This window comes from Ovis aries, chromosome Y (assembly GCF_016772045.2).
Source record: "Ovis aries strain OAR_USU_Benz2616 breed Rambouillet chromosome Y, ARS-UI_Ramb_v3.0, whole genome shotgun sequence".
Classification (NCBI taxonomy): Eukaryota; Metazoa; Chordata; class Mammalia; order Artiodactyla; family Bovidae; genus Ovis; species Ovis aries.
In genome coordinates, this window is record NC_082741.1 from 15738291 (window position 1) to 15755208 (window position 16918).

At 49.5% G+C, this 16918-nt stretch overlaps 2 pseudogenes; both read right to left on the reverse strand.

The window, feature by feature from the left end:
- Positions 1-7630: 7630 nt before the first annotated feature.
- LOC132658990 (testis-specific Y-encoded protein 1-like) lies at positions 7631-8881 on the reverse strand (annotated as a pseudogene).
- A 231-nt stretch (positions 8882-9112) lies between these two features.
- LOC132658939 (testis-specific Y-encoded protein 1-like) lies at positions 9113-15203 on the reverse strand (annotated as a pseudogene).
- Positions 15204-16918: the final 1715 nt, after the last annotated feature.

Sequence of the window (16918 nt, forward strand, 5' to 3'; positions counted from 1 at the left end):
GCCTGCAAATCAAAGATAGTTAACAGTGAGTTGAGTTCTTTCAGGAGCTTCCTCTGTTTTTCTATTGATACCTCTATATTTTGTTCACACAATGACACGTTGTTTTCTTTACAAATACATTGAAGCTCTGTCAAGATTACTCTTTTGTTACTGCCCTTTGTGAATTTCCTTGTCTGCCTTGCTTGTTCTTTCATGTAAAATTTATTATTTTATTAACTTGCCAAAACATTGTAAGTAAAATTAGTACTTGTAAAATAATTTTTTTAATTATTTCTGCTGTCTGTCTTTTTACAAATAACATGGCATATTTTAATTTTTTTAAATAATCGTATTGTGTTGGCCAGTTCTAAACATCTAAACAGTGATGTGTAAATGGGTGTTCTTGTTCTGAGTACCATCAAAAGCAATGAGTATCTGGCTTAATAAATTTCCGTTTCTGCTTTTAGATCTTGAAGAGAATTGTTTTATTGGATAGTTTACAACATTTGTTGAGACATTTACTATTCCTTCCTTCTGCTTTCCTTTCTTTTTCTTGCTTTCTTCCCTTGTCTCTCTTCCTCTTTCTTTCCTTCCTTTTCTTTCCCCAGGTTTTTGCTTGACTGGACCTTTCCTGAAAGAAAAGTAATTCCACTCAGAGTTGAATATTATCCTCTTAGAATCCCATTTCGTTTCTCATTTCTAGTATTGGAATTAACCTCCTTGTCCCCTTATTAGATTTGCCACAGTTGTATCAGTGTTTCTGATTTTCTTTTTCCAAGAAGCAGCTCTTGTTTTATTGTCCCAACAAGTTGTTTTCTATTTTTGTTTCAATTCATATATACTTTCTACATTCTTTAGGATTTCTTTTTCTTTATAACTTTGTATTTTAGAAGCTTTCTTTACAATTTTTTTCTGTAAATATATTTGATTTACAATGTTGAATTTTAGATGTATATCAGAGTGATTTATTTATGCAGATGCATATCTATTCTTTTGTAGATTCTATTCCATTATAGGTTATTACATGATACTGAGCATTTTTTTTTCCATAGATGGTTTAGGGATTGACGTATCTTTATTTAGCAGTTTTGTCTGAATCCCAAATATGTTAATGTATACATGTGTTTTAATTAAAATTTCCTTCTCTAAGATTTTTGGCAAGTTGATTCCAAAGATTTCAGTATTTTTAGGCTGAATATTTTCATTTATAGTTTACTGAGAATTAAGTTTTCCTTGGATCTCTGAGGGTATGTGTGTATATACACAGACATGCCTATATACACATCCTTTTCAGATATGTAAATATATTTTAAAAGATATTTTCTGTTTGTATGGTAAAAACATGAAATGTTTTAATTCTAGAAATTTGTTCCCCCAAATGAATATAGTATAAAAAGTAAAGGTATAAAACTATAATCCTTTGAGAATAATCCTTACTAACAGAACTTGGAAATGTTAAAAAAAATTATTCATAACACTTGCTAAAGGTGGTATGAAAAACTTTATTCAAGGTAAGAGTACTACAGTGGGGTATGATAATACGGGAGAGAGATTGAGCTTATGTCTGACTCCAGCAGAGATGTAGCTGGGATTTATAGCTAAGGAACAGGGTAGGTCCTTGGGATTGCAAAGAGATACTGGGAGGCTGAAAAGCAATGGGCAACAACAACAGAGTGGGTGTCAGTGGATGGAAACTTATTAAGAGGACCATAAGGGTGAGGGTGGATTCTGGCTCAACTGAGAGGATCATTGCTGAGGCTAGGCAAGGCTGATAAGATATTCCGGTGAGTGAAATTTGATCTGATACTGAGGGTGGTCAGATGAAGGGTGGGGTATGTTTTCTAAACTGAAGTAGCAGATTCTGGATTAGATTGGACTAAATGGACAGGCACCCCTGAATAAAGGCATTGCCCAAAGTTGGCAGTGCATTAATGAACTACTGCTGCATCGCAAATTACCCCAAATTAGCAGCTTAAAACAATATTATTTCATACTGCTGCTGAAAGTTGGGAATCCAGGAGTAATTCAGCTGAGTGTTCTGGCTCAGTGTTTCATGAGATTGCCATCATCTGAAGCCTTGACATAGGCTGGTGGATTTCCTTCCAAGATGGCTTACTCACATAGCTATTGAAACCAGTTTCCTTGCGGGCTGTTGGGAGAAAGCCTCAGTTCTTTCACATAGGCCTCTCTAAAGGGCTACCTGAGTGTTCTCAAGATATGACTGAGTGAGTGATCCAAGAGGATGAGCAAGGAGGCTGCAGTGCCTTTTATGACCTAGTCTCAGACGCTTCATTGTTCGTTTCTACAATATTCTAACATTAGAAGTGAGCCACTAAGTCCAGCACACATGTGAAGGGGAGAAGGAAGGAACCGTGGACATAATTTAAAACCAAGTGGTACACACATGGCCACAAATTGTTTACATGCTTGTATGTCCAAAATGCATTTTCCTGCCAATGCTTTCAAACAATTTATTCGTTATAGCATTAACTTGAAGTTCAGGACCGTGTCATCTAAGCCAGGTCTAGATATGGATCAGGGTCCACTTGTACAGTATCTCAAGTGTTCTGTCGCTCAGTTGTATGTTATTCTTTTCGACCCCATGGACTGCAGCACTGCAGGCTTCCCTGTCCATCAACTCCAGGAGCTTGCTCAAACTCAAGTCCATTGAGTCGATGATGCTATTCAACAATCCCATCCTCTGCTGTCCCCTTCTCCTACCTTCATTCTTTTCTGCACCATGGTCTTTTCCAATGAGTCAATTATTCCCATCAGGTAGCCCAAGTATTGGAGCTTCAGCTTCAGCATCAGTCCTTCCAGTGAATATGCAGGAGAGATTTAGTTTACGATTGACTGGTTTGATCTCCTTGCAGTCCAAGAGCCTCTCAAGTCTTCTCCCACACATCAGTGCAAGTTATACAAGTGTAGTTCCTCTAGACCTGAGGGTGTGTGAGCAAAAGAGATGAGTTAATCTGCTCACTTTCACAGCCAACATACAGTGGTGGGTCAGGCATAAATAACCTTCATAGACACTCCTGTTCCAGAAAGGGGAGGGGAGATGGGAGTCAATAGCAGCAGTTCTGAAATCGCATGGGTTCTTGTGGTGGTCATTTGATTAGTATTTAAGGCCTGGAGACTTCCTAGGCTTCAGTCTCTGATTTTTTAATTCTGCCCCCTGACATGATGCCATTGCATGAATGATGGCTAGTATATGGTTACACGAAACGGTCTCCCTAGGCTGCTTCCTTCTTGTAGAAGGTAGAAGTCCAGAGCTCTTATTTTGTACTATTGCTGGTCCTTTCAGTCCGAGCTGAACTTAAATATGTTATCTGAAAAACTTGGTGTGTCTCCTGATAATCTTACTGATGTTCATGGCAAAGCACCCCACTCCAAAGCCACAATCACACATGTCTTCATAATAAGGCCTACTCTGACTTGGTTTTCTGCTGAGATAGCTGAAGGATAACACCCTGAACCGTGGTAGAAGTCTCATTGTGTGACTGAAATGATCTCTGAGTGACACCCCTCCTTCCAGCTTTCTGAGGCTTAACAAAGAATTTTACAGTCACACTCATCTTTAGAACACCTTTGTTTATATATATATATATATATATATATATATATATATATATATATATATATATAATATGAAGAAGAACTGGCCTATAGGTGGTGTAAAATGTTATATTTAGACCACCTAATCTCAATGCCCTGGATATGATCTTGCTTGAGAGTCATTAATTTTAACATCTTCTGTCATCTTAAAAGACTGGAACATTCCCAAATCAGCAAGTTTTGTCTCCTTTTTTAATAGTCTTTATCTTAAACATTTTTTAAAAAATTCCCTTCATGTTTTACTACAGGCAGTGAGAAGAAACCAGGAAGCACTTTTGGCTGTTTTGTTGGAAATGCTCTTAGCTAGATAACTCAATTAATTAAGTACAGTTTGTCCTCCCAGCTCATTGGGTACATTTCTACTTTTCATAAACTGCAGGTGTAGCAGACTTTCTTCTTCATACTCCGCAGGCTCTTTCCTCCTGCCTCTCCTTTCTGCCAGGCATCCTAGGTGCACCACTGTGATCCCACTTAGAACGTGTTTGCTCAGTGAGATAACCGGGTTCGATTCCCTGGCTTCAGTGCTTCTACTGGCCAGAGACTATGTACCTTTCCCTAAGAACTTCAACTGTCCAACTTCTGTCCAACTTCTGTCACCTGGCTAGGTCAGTTACAATAGCTCCTACTCACAAGCGTACTGGCAGGGATTTCTACGTGCACATGTGCACAAACATACATGTGTACACAGTAACATCGCTGAGAGGAAACTTGTCCATATGCAGAAGTACAAGCTTTCTTTTTCAGGAACATGAAGTTTGGTAAGCCCCCACAATTCTTTGTCCTTGTTTTTTCGCTTGCTCATCGATCATGTCATGTTACACTTCTAACTCTGTGCCTTTTCCTCAAAGGTTACAAAATCATGGCATTTGCTATTGACAGGGTCTGGCCTGCAGAGCAGCAGGCAGGGTTGGAAGTTCTTGCCATGAACAGCTGTATAACATGTGTCTGCCTTCTGCATTCTCCCATCACCTTGGGCAGCTTCACAGTACCAGTCACGCTGGCCTGATCCATTGCCTGTGCATTCCTTCAGGAGACCGGAAAACAAGGACCACTGAGCTCAGCTGACTTGAAGCACTGCTTTCTCGGTGTGCACCTATGTAGGTCATTCCGTGTCAATGTTGTGCCCCTCTTGCTAGCCTACCCCCCCTTACAGCCCACAACATTCTGAATGAGGCCCCCTGTTCTTCCTATCTGTGTAGCTTTCTGTGTGTACCATTTCCTGTGCCCCCATGTGCTATCTCCATGTAGCAGGAAAAGGCCAGAAACGCCTGAGCCTCCAAAAGCCCCCAGAGACTGTGACAGGCCTGGTTCTGATCCAAGGTTGTGAAGAAGGTACACATGGATACAGGGTCTCTTCCGATACCAAGAATGGAACCGGAGGCCATAAAAGTAAGGTGGCATCCCTACACGTCTTCCTTTCTGTTTAACACTACCCATGCACATGGAGTCCCCAAACAAATGATGCCCTGGGAAACCTGCAGTTTCTGGGCCCAGAGCTAATGCCTCCATTGGACAGAAAGCAGCATTACTATCTCAAATGGACCAAGAGGGCTTGAACCACCCATGCCCCAGTGATTTGCTAAATGCCAAGGCTCTCTTTCAGTTGCTCTCATTAGGCCCAGGTAGGACTCCCTACAGTCACGCATCCCTGCTTCCCTACACAGCACCCGTGCCAAGGAAGCCAGTGCCCGGTTGGGCCCAGGGACATCCAAGACGGTCACCTGGAAGGCAGCATCCCTGTGAATGTCACCTGGGTGCAGATCCCCTACAACACAATCAGAGATCTGCTCCAGCAAGACTACCAGAATCCTCTTACAGGTGCAGACGTGCACCTTGCCCTTCAGGCCCCCAAAGCCAGGGGCAAGACCCCAAAGAAAAGGAGGAATTCATGTCAGAACTTTCAGCACGGACCATGGAGTATCTTTGGCAGGAACACTATTGCCTAGAGTCTAGACCCTGAAAACCAGCAGGCCCTGAACTACCCCAGGGGCTTCTCTGTCTTCCCACTCTCCTGAGGTCCCTTGGGACATGCAGTTTGCCCACCGCCCTTGTCTTTTCTCTGTTCCCTCCCTCACAGGCATATCCTGGCAGAGGATCACACAGGTAAACCCACTTGCACTTTCCTCGCCTTTTGGCACTGCCAGGGAGGCAGGCTGTAAGTGCCTGGAGGCACGCCACGCTTACAGCATGTCTCTCCTAGGATGCCTGTGGTTTTGCAGGTACAGCATACTTTAGCACGTCTCATGTTTTGTGTCACATCGTGCCAGTGTGTGCCACCCTCAGGGAGGGCGTGTGCTGGCTGCTGGGCTGATCCGGGGCAGCACTGGTCCAGGACCTTCCCAGTTGTCCTTTTCACATGAGTGTAGATCAAGTCTCCAGTGCAGTAGGCAATCTATGACTCTTTCTCCTTCAGCTCTCTGCCCATCTTGGCAGGACATTAGCCTCACCATCCCGGGTCTTGCCATAGCCATGTCCACCATTTCCACAGGCCACCCCACGGCCCCACACACTGAGGGCTCCACAGGCAGTGGTTTCAAAGCCCCACCCCACATGATTTGCTCTGGGTGAACGCTTAGACCATGAACCCCCTCTTCCTGGTCCAAACACACACAACAACATGGTAGAACTGATGAGCATGTTTTGTATCTGGTCTAATTGCAGATATCTGGAGCCGCAGTCTGGAGTTATCACTGGCCATTCTTTCCTCGTTCCCATCCTGGGCAGGGTCAATGCAGAGATACGGCGACAAACCACCTTCAGCCTGGTCGCCTCATGACTCCTCTTCTGGTTGCTCAGCACCTTCTCTCCTGCCACCTTCATCTCTGCCTCTGCCCTGGGCCGGACACACACACACACACAGCCAGCATAAATAAGCACACGTGTGCATACACACACATGCTCAGCACGGGGACACAAATTCAAACGGGGAACATAGGAGGTGAAGACGACTGAGGCCAGCAATGTCGGAGATGGCGACGGTATGCACCATGTCCTGCCCTTGGGGCTCTCCACAAACTCTTCCATATTTTCCCAAGGCAGCCTGAAGCCACTTCCAGCGCAGCATGTTTGGTGGTTGTGAGACACTGTGTGGTGAATGTGGAAATTCACAGTGTTAGGTAAAAGACGACCAGGTACACCAAAAAATGTTTACCGGGCTTTAATGGTGAAGCGCTCCTGGGCGAGGTTCCCGGACCCGAACGGGGCAGGTCGAGGAAATCCGCGCGCCGGGACCATGTTGGAAATTTGTTTATATATGCACCTTGCGAGGGATGGCTGGGCTAGCGGATGGAGGTTTGGATAGGCTGCTGGTTCATGGAGTCACGAGCTGATAGGTTTCTCTGTGCGGCTGGGGCGGGGCGGCTTTAGCTGGTGTAGTCTGCTGTCATTGGTCCTGGCATCTGGGAGGCTCCCTCCGTTAGGGACTGAGGAGGGGGTGGCTCGTCATGGCAACCAGCGAAGTGTGCTGTCATTGGTCCCTGGGATCTGGGAGGATCCGCCATTAGGGACTTTCTCGCCGGCGGGAGGGAAAGGAGGGGTGGCCCATCATGGCCCCCGGGGTCCGACCTTACACACAGAAGATCCCAAAGTCAGCACACAGGTGCACTGGGAACCCGGAGAGGACACCTTTTCAATGATAGGCCTTCCCAGGGTAAGGGGCAGGAGTGAAGTGCCTAGGCAATCTCAAACTCAGTGAGCATCAGGAGGCCAGGGGATGAAAGGACCCACAAAGGATGATTCTGACAAAGATACTTAATACACACTGCCTCTGGTAATATAACCTGGACTCTGGTGCTGCCACCACAGCTGATTTGATGGAGACTTGCTTCACTCACAGACACACTAAGTCCCCAAATAGACAGTCTCAGGAGGTCACCTGCTACATGCCCGGCCCAAATTCAGGCTCCACAGCCAGCTTCCATGAGTCTGAGCATCCCCATTTGGGAAAGGACAGTGTCCCTGTAGTATCACACGACTGTCCCTTCAGGGCCCACCTTCAGACCCCATCTCCACACATGTTTCTGTCAGTTACTCTCATGGAAGAACCTTCCTGCCCAGGGTACTACTTCAGGGGATCGTCCCACACATCTTGGCCGACAATCTGCTAGCGGTACGAGCAAGGTGAGCCAGCAGACAAGAATCTCAAAGTGAATTGCTAACTGTTCAGGCCCAAAGCAACCACACCTCAGCAATCCTGTTCAGTTCTGAGCAGTTGTGACCTGACAACCAGCTGAGAAAGTTAAGGCTCCTGGTGTCCATGCTGCGGCTGGATGCTCCCCGTTCAAAGTTCCAGAACCAGTGGACAGGAGTGGAACAACGTGCCCTGTACCCTACAGAGAGACAGGGGAGATGGGTGTGGATCCCCCAGGTGGACAGTCCACAACCTTGCACACCCACACTCATCACCCCAGCAACCACGTTTCACAAGTGATGCCAAGGTAATTCTACTTAGTGGTCACTGTGTTCAAGAAGTAGGGGGGTCCTGAAAGGAAAATATCAACTTGCAATGGGACGATGGATGGCTCTGCAACAGCACCTGTCAGGATAGGGAGGAGGGAAAAGGCTCCTGCGCCGCCTCCTCTTCCTGAGCAGCAGACTTCAAAGAGCAGCAGAAAGGATACAGCTATGGCCCAGAAGCAAGGGATGTCCCAGATGATGACGGTCCTCCAAGCCAAGTCAGACTTCCTACTCTGATGGTTCTTGCACGTGAACTGGAAGTAGGCCCTGCAGTTTTTCTTATGCGCAGAGCTCAGTTCCACCAGCAGGGCAGCCAGTGCCTGCAGCGCATCTTGCCCTGGAAGCTCAGTTGTGCTCCTGGGCATTTCCTGGCCCTGCCCCCCTACCGTCTTTTCAGCTCCTGGGAGAACCCTACTGCTGCTCCTCATCTGCTACAACCTCCACCTCCTCCATGACGTCTTCTGCAAGCAGCTGGAACAACCACCTAATCCCAACCAAGTCTCCGTCCACCAGGGGTTCACCATTGTCCACCGCCTCCACCCTGCATAGGGTGGCTCCTTTGCCTGGCATGACAACTAGTGGCTGCAAGGTCCCAGCCTCACAAAGCCTCAGGATGGCAGGCTGCCAACCCCAGCGCCCTGAAACCGGGGCTCGCAACTAGGAAGGTCTGGAGTCCCAGGATGCTCCTGCATTCCTCTGACGGCCTTTCACACGCCTCTTGGCCCTGGTCGTGACCCCAGGCTGGGGCAGATGCGAAGCGACGGGACATAATAGCAGAACAAGTGGTGTGCAAATGCGGCCTAGGCTTCAGGAATCCTGTGGGACCCTCTAGCCCTTTGGCGGCGGGAAGTGACGGGGATGGTAGGGAAGCGGGGGCCGGTGTTTGTCCGGTGGCCTGAGGCTGAAGAAAGGGGTGGCAGACAGCGCGGGACAGGGTGAACAGGCCCTGGGGAAATCAGCCGAATAGGCGGATCCCCAGGCTGTGAGCCACGCACAGGCTGCTGGCTCAAATCTAGTCCAATGGCCGAGAGCGTGGTGGGTGGCACCCTTGTGGACACACCCCTCAAACGTAGGGCATCTTCCACGGTTCCTGTTCGTCGGCACACCATATACTGCTCCAGAGAGGTAATGGGTTTTGCATCTGCTGATACCCCAGGCGCTGTCCTTTACCAGGTTCTGGAAATTCCAACGATGGGTTCCTGCTTTGCAGTCTGAACAGCACACTCCTGTGTCCCTCAGGACCCTCAATAACTGAGAACTCTCTCTGAGTATCCAGAGGATAAACAGGGGCTCCACGTGGCCGGATAATTTTCTCCATGGGACAGAGAACCTGTTGTTGTCCGGATGCTAGGGGAGAAGGGAAAAACCCCACTGTTGGCTACAGTTGGTCTCCACGGTTCAGGGACACCAGAGCCTTAGGGTACAGAGCTCGCTCTGTGTCTCTTCATCTCTGCTTCCGGCATAGCACTGTTTTGGGCAAACCTTCTATGTGTGTACCAAGGGCTGGTGTCTGTTTGTCTCCACCTCTCTAAGTGGTGCTCTTGCTGTCGGCCACTCTGTGGACACCAGTGCTCATACGAGAAGTTTATATAAGAAGGCAAGCCCTTCCCCTCCTTAGTGAGTTGCACCCATGGGAGATCAGACTTTGTCAGTCCACACATTCGGAGAGTGGATTCTCAAACTTGAAAGTCAACAGTGGGAGGTCACTGCTGAACTGCAGAAGGTGCGGTGTGACCCTCCCTCCCTCGCTGCACAGACTTGAATGCTGCAAAGGCCTCAGGTGGCTTGGCCACACTTTGCACAGATGGAGAAATGGGGCATGCCCTGGGGCCTGAGGGAACTCCCTGAACATTATTTGAATACCTGCCAGGGAGATGGTAAGGACAGCTCCCCATTAAGTTCCATGACCCACTTGTGCCAGAAACATGCACGGGTGCCAATTTACCCTATCGAGGCCCTTTCAAAGTGGTTCTGTTCTCCATGTGAGAACACATTCAAGCCTGCCCGGTCACCCAAACCTGTGGGGCTGGGAGCAGCAAGAGGATCAACCTAAGCCATCCGTCCTATAGTCCTGATACCCGATATATGTGTTCTGCAAAGAGTACAAAGAGTGATGATTCAGACTGGAAGACTGCAGGTAGCAGGTGCTTATGCTGTAGTTCTGGTCCATCACTGAAACCACACGAAAAAGGCAAGGGTTGCTCATGCTCATGGTAAGGTCAGGGAAAGTATGCCTGGCACTTGGGAAGGATGGAAAGGCCCTTGTATCCGGGTGTTCGAGGGGCTGTGGGGTCACCCACCATGGCTTCTGTGTCTGGGATTGCAGCCTGTTCTGTGTCTCAGATCTTCTGCACTCTCACTGGTCGCCCCCAGGCACTTTCTTCCGGCCTCTCCTTTCTGCCAGGCGTCCTTCCTGTACCACTGTGATTCCACTCAGGACTTGCTCACTCAGTGAGTTAACGGGGATCAGTAAGTACCCTGGCTTCAGTGCTTCTGCTAGCTAGAGTCTACGTACCTTTTCCTATGGCTTTCATGTTTTTGCTATTCAACTTCCATCACCTGGTTAGGTCGGTTCTGACAGCTCATACTCATAAACGTACTGGCAGGTGCATCTGCACGCACATGCGTGAACACACTAACGTCCCTGAGAGGAAACTTGCACATATGCAGAAGTACAAGCTTTCTTCCCCAGGAACATGAATTTTGGTAAGCACCTGACTTTCTTTGTCCTGGCTGTTTTCTTTCACTTGCTCATCAATCATGTCAGGTTGCACTTCTAACTCTGTGACAGCTCCAAGAGTGCTTGAACCACCCATGCCTCACTGATTTACTAAATGCCAAGACTCCCTTTCAGTTGCTCTCATTAGGGCCAGGTAGGTCTTCATACAATCAGCTATACCTGCTTGCCCACAGAGCTGAAGTGCCAATGAAGCCTGTCCTTGGTTGGGCCCAAAGACATCTAAGACAGTCACTGGGAAGGAAGGGTCCATCTGAGTGTCACCTGGGGCAGAACCGCTATGACAAAATCAGAGAATCTGCTCCAGCAAGACTGCCAGAATCCTCCCTCAGGTGCAGCCATGCTCCTTTGCCCATCTAGACCCACAGCCAGTGGCATGAACCCACAGGAAAGAAGGAATTCATGTCAGGGCTTTCAGCATGAGCCATGGGTTGGTCATCTTTGGCAGGACAGCTATTGCCTAGACCCTGGCCCTGAAAACCAGCAGGCTTCAAATTGACCCCAGTGGCTTCCCTGTCTCCCACTCTCCAGAGGTCCCTTGGGACATGCAATAAGCCCACCATTCTTGCTTCCTCCCTGTTCCCTCCCTCACAGGCACATCTTGGCATAGAGCCACATATGGACACCTGCACTTTCTTTGCCTATCTGCACTGCCAGGGAGGCTGGAAGTGCCTGGAGGCATGCCACATTCACACCCTGTCTCTCCAAGGATGCCTGTGGTTTTTCATGGACAGCCTACCGTAGCTCATCTTGTGTTGTGCGTCACATAATGTGAGTGTGTGCCACCCTCATGGAAAGAGTGTGCTGGCTGATGGGCTGATCCTGGGCAACACAGGCCCAGGACATTCCTGGTTCTCCTCACGTGTGTGGAACAAGACTCCAGTGCAGCAGACAATCTGTGCCTCATTCTCCTTTGGGTTTCTGCCCTTCTCTGCAGGACCTTAGTCTCCTCACCATCCCAATCCTGCCGTAGCCACGTTCACATTTCCACAGAACGGCCCATGTGCCCACAGACTGAGGGCTCCACAGCCAGTGGTTTCAAAGTCCCAGCCCATCTGATTTGTCCTGGGTGAATCCTCAGACCATGTAACCCCTCTTCCTGGTCCAAACAAACACAATAACAAGGTAGAAATGATGAGTGTGTTTTTGTATTTGGTCTTCATCTCTGCGTCTGCTCTAGGCCAGACACACACACACACACACACACACACACACACACACACGCACACACACACAAACACATCCGACACAAGCACATGTGTGTATACACACCCATGCTCAGCATGGGGACACAAACCCAAACAGGAAACAAAGGTATGTCAGGAGCCTGTGTTCCCTGTTTGTGTTTGTGTCCCCATGCTGAGCATGCATTTGTATACACGCATGTGTTGCTGTCGGCTGTGTGTGTGTGTGTGTGTGTATGTGTGTGTGTGCATTTGTCTGGCCCAAGGAAGATGTAGATATGAAGGCGACAGGAGAGCAGGTGCTGAGCAACCATAAGAGGAAGCACGAGGCGTCCCCAGTCTAAGGGTGGTTGGTCGCTGCAATGTCGGAGATGGAGTCAGTAGACACCATGTCCTGTCCTTGTGGCTTCCTGTCCACCTCCTCCCCGAGCTCTTCCATATTTTCCCAAGTTAGCCTGAAGCCGCTTCCAATGCAGCATGTGTGGTTGTGCTGAGCCACCGAGCGGTGGATGTGGAAATTCACAGAAGATCCCAAAGTAAGCACACAGGTGCACTGGGACCCCGGAGAAGATGCCCTTGCAATGATAGGCCTTCCCAGGGTAAGGGGTGGGAGTGTAAGGCGCAGGCAATCTCAAACTCAGTGAGCAACAGGAGGCCAGGGGATGGCAGGACCCATGGAAGGATGATTCTGACAAAGAAACTTAGTTCACCCTGCCTCTAGTAGTATCACCTAGGACTCTCACTCTGCAACCACAACTGATTTGAGGTGACTTGCTTCAGTCACAGACACACTGAATCCCTAAGCCCCCAGTCTCAGCAGGCCACCTGCTACATGCATGGCCCAAATTCAGGCTCCACAGCCAGCTTGCATGAGACTGAGCATCCCCATTTGGGAAAGGACAGTGTCCCGGCTGGTACACAGCTGTCCCTTCATGGCCCACCTCCAGACCCCTTCACCACATGTGTTTGTGTCATGGAAGAATCTTCCCCCCTGGGGTAGTCCTTCAGGGGATCATCCCACTTGTCTTTGCTGATCATCTGCTGGCAACACTTTGCTGCTGAGCAAGGTCAGCCCTGGGCTGACCAGGATCTGAACCCTCACACAAGCAGCCAAGAACTCCAATAACAGTCATTAACTATATGCAGGACAAAAACAATACCACCTCAGCAATCCTGTTTGATTCTGGGCAGTTGTGGCCTGACAACCAGTTGAGAAAGTGAAGGCTCCTGGTGTCCAGCCTGCAGCTGGTGCTCCCTGTTCAAAGTCCCAGAACCAACGGACTGGAGTGGAATGATGTGCCCTATACCCTGCAGGAAGAGAGGGGAGATGGGTGTGGATCCCATAGGTGGATCATCCACACCCCTGCACACCCACAATCATCATTCCCGGACTCACGTTTTACCGGTGATGTCAAGGTAATGATCACTGTTTTCAGGAAATAGAGGTGGTCCCGAAAGGAAAAGATCAGCTTGCTGCATGACCGTGGATGGCTTGCACCTGAACCTGCAAGGGTAGGGAGGAGGGAAAAGGTGCAAGCTTCTAGGGTCCTCAGCTTGCCTCCCAGGCAGGCATTAACAGCATCCACGAAGCCTCTCCAAACTCACAGTGTAGGAACATGGATAACATGATGCTCCCACACCGCACCAAATCCCATACCCACCTGTGCTCAGTCTCCCTCACTGACATTCAAGTCGATCATGTAGCTGAGAAAGTCTTTATCTTGGTCGCTGATCATGACAGAAACTTGAGGGTGGTTCATAATCTGCTTGAGGTTAAGGAGCCATTTATGCCACATGCTGGGCCAAGAAGAGCCAGGAGCATCAGCCCTAGTCTGGGGTGGAAGAAGGACACGGGAACAGGTATCTTCGAGGATGCTGGGCACTTCTGCTTACCCAGCCACTACTGATGAGCTCAGGCCCTGCCATACCATCAGACAAGCTCATGGCTCTGTGTTCCTGGTGGTGTTCTGCATCTGAGATGGTCTGCATTCCCCAAGCAGGGGCTGTTTCTGATAGCTATTATTTCCCAGACATGTGTATGCTGGGTAGTGGCATGTCACTGCTTACATGGTAGGATTTACAGTCATGGTGACAAACCATGTCTGAAAGCAAAGGGGTTGGTATTGGCTAGCATATGTGTACATATGTTGTATGGGTTTGTGTATGTGTGTGTGTGTGTGTGTGTGTGTGTGTGTGTGTGTGTGTGTGACTCCCATATCTCAATTATTTTTGGAATCATTCACCTTTACAACAATAACTATCAGCTAAGGCTGCTCTGGTGTGCTGTCTCTGGTCATTTCTGACTTAGAGGCTATTCCTTCTCAGATGGAGACCTGAGGTAGACACACAAAGTCATGGCTGCGACCCTTACAGGTGTGGCCCTGCCCGGACTCTACTCAGCTGTGCCTTTGAAGCCTGCCCCAGTACCACACTTTCTTCAGGGTCCACCAGCACCCATCTTGTGCCCTTGCCTCTGCACCTCCCCCTCCTCCTGAGCAGCAGACCCCTAGGAGTAGCAGAAAGGATACCACTTTGGCCCAGAAGCCAGGGATGCCCTGGATGATGGTGCTCCCCTGAGCCAAGTCACGCTTCCTCCTCTCCTGGCTCTTGCACATGAACCAAACGTAGGCCCTGCAGGTTTTCTCAGGCTCAGAGCTCAGTTCCACTTGCAGGGTCGCCAGTGCCTGCAGCACATCTAGTGCCGGGAGCTCACTCGGGCCTCCAGGCCTTTCCTGGCACTGCTCCTCCACCGTCTTCTCCTCCAGCTCCAGGGAGGACCCCTGTTGCTGCTCCTCATCTGGCACAACCTCCACATCCAAAATGATGTCCTCTGCAAGCAGCTGGTACACCTGTCTGATCCTTACCATGTCTCTATCCACCTGGGCCTTGCCGTCCTCTCCTGCCTCCACTCTGAAGAGGGTGGCATCTTCGCCTGGTGTGACCGCTGGTGGCTGCAACTTCCCAGCCACGCACAGCGTCACCAGGACAGGCCATGGGGCCCCATCCCCCTGAGCACCCAGGCTCACCACTAAGAAGGTCCGGGGTCTCAGGACGCTCCCGCATTCCTCTGACTGCCTCTCACACTCCTCTTGGCTCTGGCCATGACCCCAGCCTGGGTCAGATGCTAAGGGACAGGACATAGTAGCACCACAGCGAGTGGTGAGCAACGGTGCCCCAGGGTGCATAATCCTGTGGGGCCCACTAGCGTTTTTCCTGTGGGGAGTGTGGGGCATGGTTCAGAGGCTATGGCTGGTGTGTGTGTTGGGTGGCCTGAGACTATAGAAACGGGTGGTGGCAGCCCAGGACAGGGTAAACGGGCCCTGGGACATCAGCCAAACAGGAGGGGCCCTAGGCTGTGAGCCACGCACAGGCAGCTGACCCAAATCTAGACCAACAGCCGAGAGGGTAGAGGACAGCACACTATGGACACGCCCCTAGACTGGATGTCATCTTCCGTGGTTTCTGGGATCCAGCTCCACTACATGGCCAGATTCTGTTCCATAGAACTAGCAGGTTTTGCATCTGCTGCTACCTCAGGTGCTGTCATTGATCTGGATCTGGAAATTCCAACCACGGATTCCTGACCCACAATCCAAACAGCACACTGGGAGCTCTCCCTGAGTATCCAAAGGATACACAGGGGTGCCAAGTGGCTGGATACTTTTCTCCATGGGACTGACAGACTGTTGCTGGCCGGATGCTAGGGGAGTAGGGAAAAACCCCACCGTTTGCCACATTGATCTCTGTTGTTCAGGGACACCAGGACCTTAGGGTACAGAGCTCTCTCTTTGTCTCTTTGTCTCTGCTTTGGCATAGCACTGTTTGGAGCAATCCTTCCTTGTGTGTGCCAGGGCTGGTGTCTGTGTGTTTCCGTCTCTTTAAGTGGTGCCGTTGCCGTTTCCCACTGTATGAACACCAGCACTTATAGGAGAAGCTTATCCTTGGAGTGAAGGCAAGCCCTTCTCCTCCTGAGTGAGTTGCACCAACGGGAGATCGGACTCTTTTAGTCCACAGGATTGGAGAGTGCTTTCTCAATCTTGAAAGCCAACCGTGGGCAGTCACTACTGAACTGCAGAAGGTGTCAGGTAACCCTCCCTCCCTCACTGGACAGACATGAATGCTGCACAGGCGTGAGGTGGCTTGGCCACACTTTTCACAGAGGGAGAAATGGGGCATGCTCTGCTGGCATGAGGAAGCTCCCTGAACCTTGTTCAAATTCCTGCCAGTGAATTGCTAAGGACAACTCCCTGTTAAGTTCCGTGACTCACTGGTGCTGGAGACATGTACGTCTGCCCATTTACCCTATCAAGTCCCTTTCAAGTGGTTCTTTTCTCCATCTGAGAGCAGGTACCAGCCTGCCCAGTGACCCAATCCTGTGGGGCTGGGAGCAGCAACAGGAGCAATCTAAGCCATCCATCCTATAGTCCTGACCCCCTGTATATGCTTTCTGAAAAGAGTACAAAGAGTGATGTTTCAGACTGGAAGACTGTGCAGGTAGCAAGTGCCTATGTTGCCGTGCTTGTCCATTTCTGAAACCTCACATAAATGGCAAGTGTTGCTCATGCTCATGGTAAGGTCAGGGAAAGAATGCCCAGCATTCGAGAAGGATGGAAAGGCCTTTGTAGCTGCATGTCCAAGGGGCTGTGGGGTCACCCACTGCGGCTTCTGTGTCTGGGATTGCAGTCTGTTCTGTGTCTTGGATCCTCTGCACTCTCACTGGTGGCCCCCAGTCAATTTCTTTCTGCCTCTCCTTTCTGCCAGGCTTCCTGGGTGCACCACTGTGATTCCACTTAGAAGTTGCTCACTCAGTGAGATAACAGGCATTGGTACCCTGGCTCCAGTGCTTCTGATGGCCCGAGTATGTACCTTTCCCTATGGCTTTCATGTTTTCGCTATTCAACTTCCGTCACTTAGCTAGGTCAGTTCTGACACTTCATATTCACAAGCG